This window comes from Haemaphysalis longicornis, unplaced genomic scaffold (genome assembly GCF_048455015.1).
Source record: "Haemaphysalis longicornis isolate Haplotype H1 unplaced genomic scaffold, Haemaphysalis longicornis Haplotype H1 scaffold_13, whole genome shotgun sequence".
Classification (NCBI taxonomy): domain Eukaryota; kingdom Metazoa; phylum Arthropoda; class Arachnida; order Ixodida; family Ixodidae; genus Haemaphysalis; species Haemaphysalis longicornis.
This window is the reverse complement of record NW_027526233.1, coordinates 54,842,516-54,846,126: the sequence shown is the minus strand read 5'-3', so window position 1 is coordinate 54,846,126 and position 3,611 is coordinate 54,842,516. Positions and strand designations below refer to the sequence as shown.

Below are 3,611 nucleotides of genomic sequence, written 5' to 3'. Positions count from 1 at the left end.
CATTCAAAATCAAGCTATCCGTATCATTACTAGCAGCCCTCGCCATTCAAGTGCATCACCTCTACTCCGCGAAAATTCAGTTTTATCGGTCACAGCATTGTTTGATTATAACTTAGGTATTTCTTTTTTCAAACTACTCAACAACCAATTATGTTTTGAACTTCTTGACGTAGGTACTTTAGTGAACCATAACACTACTAGATTTGCCTTGAATAATAACTTGTTGTTACCTAAGGTAAAAACTAATTATGGCCAGCAAACTTTCCATTTTGCCGCAATTAATCTATGGAACCGCCTACCACCTAATATTAAATCATCACATTCTATCACAGCCTTTAAAAAATCTCTAAAAAATCTTCTTCTAACCTGATATGTTTCCTAATTTCTTTGTTTTGCTGGTTTGACTTTCGTCATTTGTTTGCACAGTAGTTTTTTGTGTACTTTTGTAAACCGTTAGTATTTAATTGTGTATAATGACAATTTGTTTTTTGAATGCCGTGTTTATGTACATAGCCTAATATTTTAGTAACTTCCATATGAAAACCATGCACTACAAGTTCTTGCTTATTTGTTTTCTTCACAAATGTTTTATTGCACTTGTTTTCGCTTTCATTGCTGCTTCTGTAACGTTTTTTGTGTATTTCATCATCGAGGGTCCAAGTGCAGTCGCTGACTTCGGGACCCTTGTCTGTAAATTTTCTTTGTAACCGTTTACTTTTTATGAATAAACTTCAACTTCAAAAAAAAAAAAACGTCCGCTTAGACGCATATGTCCGTTTTCCGAATCAAATAAAAGCCATCACGTGTGCCGAGTTTGTATGAGCTCTTATACGGGCGCATCGCCAAAGCCTCCGCGAGAACGAAAGTTTGCCGAAGCTATGAGGAATTACCGCCACTCCAGTAGCGCATTCCATGCGCATGCGTCAGCAGCAGCACGGCAGAGCTGTTTTTGCGTTGATTCACGGTACAGTGGGGCTGCAACAGGTACGACGACGACGGATAAATATCGGGACTGCGTCAACACTTTAAACGACAGCAGCGCTCCCATCTTCCAGGATTCCCTCCGCTAATTTTACGGTCTTCCGCATGCGGCGCCACCAGTGGCATTCCCAAGCGGGTTTCTCAATTGCTCGCGCGATGCGCCTGATATTTACTAAAGAAATTCTCGGTCACGCTGGCGAGAACCGTTAGCGCCGTTAGCAGTTTGATGGGGTTGATTGCGGCGTGCAACTGCGAATTTTTTCATATCCCAGGGCTGTATTTGCTGTTCGACGAAGGGGAGTTTTGCCAGGAGGCGCAAAAAAAGGTCAGTGCTGCTTATTTATGTTCTAGTAATGGTTGTTGTTCAGTGACATCCTTGTTAACTGCGTCCGATAAACATACCGCTTCTCTGCCCGTTGTTCGTGTGTCGTCCATGCTTGTGGTCACGGCGTCTAACATTTTGTGTTGGAGAAACGTTTGCAGCCGTAATTTACCAAAACGTCCATGTTCGTGGGTCAGAGTCGGCTGGAGGTTTCTGACTGCGTTCGTTAGCCATTGCTCTAAGGAAGTTGCTGGTTTGCGCGTTTCATGAGTGGATGTTCCCTTACTGTGTGGCTTTGTTTAGTTGTATATTGACGGTTGCTGTGTATCTCTGCGGTAGCGAATCTTCTTGGGTTAGCCGCTCGCGATAATCGCGCGTGCACACGTGTACAACTTCCAAGCATGTTTGTCGGAGCGTCCGTCCTTAGATTTATTGGTATTTTTAAACCTTGCGTGGCAATTGCGGCGTTGTGTTAGTCTGCTGAGTAGAATGCATTTACTGTGCTTACCAGACCGGGAGTCTTCGACCTTGCCCGTTGCGCGCAAGGTAGACGCTATTTCGAGTTGTGTTGATGTGTTTTCAAGGCGTCATCTTACGTTTATCTGTTCCATGTTTCATGTTTATGTTCCATGTTTCTTTCAATTCCTTTGACCAATTGAGATGATCTATTTTAAATAACATTGCCTGAAGTGTAGAGAAATGGAAGGGACAGTTGTCTTAGCAGTACCGCAGTAACAAACGTTTCTTTTGTAGAGGGGAAGAAATGTGGAAACACAACACGCAGCGGGTATATAGAAAGTGTGCTGCCGTTTCTATGCTGTTAATGTCAGTGGTAACTTGCGACTTCAGGATAATTATCCAATATCCATAATTAGTGGTTGCTACTTCAGGAACCGCGTTAGAAATAAACCACTCTTGCGTTTTTATGCCGTCAATGTCGGTGGTAACCCGAGAGTCGAAATAATTTCCGACAACGCTCAGGTGATAAGTTCTTGCATCACTATGTGCACCCAACATTAACCCATTTCTGTGCTTCCTTGAACTTAGAAAATATACTGCGAAAGCAGATTTCTACATTCTGTATTCGATCTGAATAACTTGTCCAGATACAGACTATGGCTGACTGTGGAGACATTTGTCTACACTGGTAGTTTGCGACAATTGTTTTCCTTTGTCTGAAGAGCAGAAATTAAAACGAATTATTTCCATTCCTTACATATACCCCTGAAATCATGGCTGTGGCATTCACTGTGGCTGAAGACATCTTCGGCACACCGAGGCGTCGTCGTGACAAGTGTGGCAGATTATGAATGCATTGTGGAAGTCATAAAGCCACGAAAGAGTGCCTCTTGAGTGTTGCGTATTATACAGACGTTCACCACTCCGCATGGAGCAATGACAGGTGAGCCTAAAAATGTTCAGATATTTTTATATTTAAAATTGTTTCGCCTGAAAACGTTACCAGGGCTCGTGCTGCAAAATAAATTTGAGCACAACTAATCAGGCATTGTACGAGATCTTGTAGTACTCCCTTCCTAGAGGGAAGCGTAAATTTATGCTTCGATATTTTTATACTGTTTTTACTTTCTAGGAAATAGGGCGGACCGGGACTTAAAACAATGGAACAAGGAATGCATACTGCCATTTTCCTGGTTCTTGAAGGCGTGTGTTCACCGTTCTTGAAGGCATGTGTTCACAAAAAGGAAACACATGAAAGCCGTTGTAGGGGATGAAATCATTGCATTCTACAAGTAATTACGCACTCCTAGTTCTGGAACTTTGATAGTCCCTTTTTAGGTAGTTGCAATATACCCAATGGCTTCGGAAAAGCATTTCAGTGACAACTTGACCTGTAGGTGAAAACGACATTAAGAGCTTTTGGGAACACGTTGGCAAAACTTTCCTGGAAATGCACTCCGAGGAGGCCCTGCCAGGAACGCCTGCATCTTAATTTTAGTTGGGTAAGTTGGTATTTTATTTTTGTGGGACTGAATTTGTGGTAGTTTTCTTTGTAGCAAAATCTTACTGTTAAAAGAAATCGTGAACTCCAATATTGGGAAATACCTTCACATTCAGCCTGTTTCGGGTGCTTCAACATGTGGACAAAAAAACTATTATTTTGCATTCAAGTTTTGCAAACATTTTGCTTTCACATTGAGAGTTGCTGCTGTGATAATACGGCACCACGGCCACGCCCAGTGCGGTTGCTTTCCAGAATTAGAGAACGGCCATTGACAGTCTGTGCTAATATTTTTTGTACATTGTTTGTAGCATTCCCAGAAAAGAAAGCAAGGAATCGCTGATATTT

General features: G+C 42.0%; 1 long non-coding RNA gene across 1 annotated transcript; it reads left to right on the top strand.

Moving 5' to 3' along the window:
* Positions 1-2,570: 2,570 nt before the first annotated feature.
* On the top strand, positions 2,571-3,267 carry LOC144164063 (uncharacterized). The gene is made up of 3 exons (XR_013321028.1): positions 2,571-2,705; positions 2,895-3,054; positions 3,142-3,267. It is a non-coding gene; the product is annotated as an uncharacterized LOC144164063 (long non-coding RNA).
* The last annotated feature ends 344 nt before the right edge of the window (positions 3,268-3,611 follow it).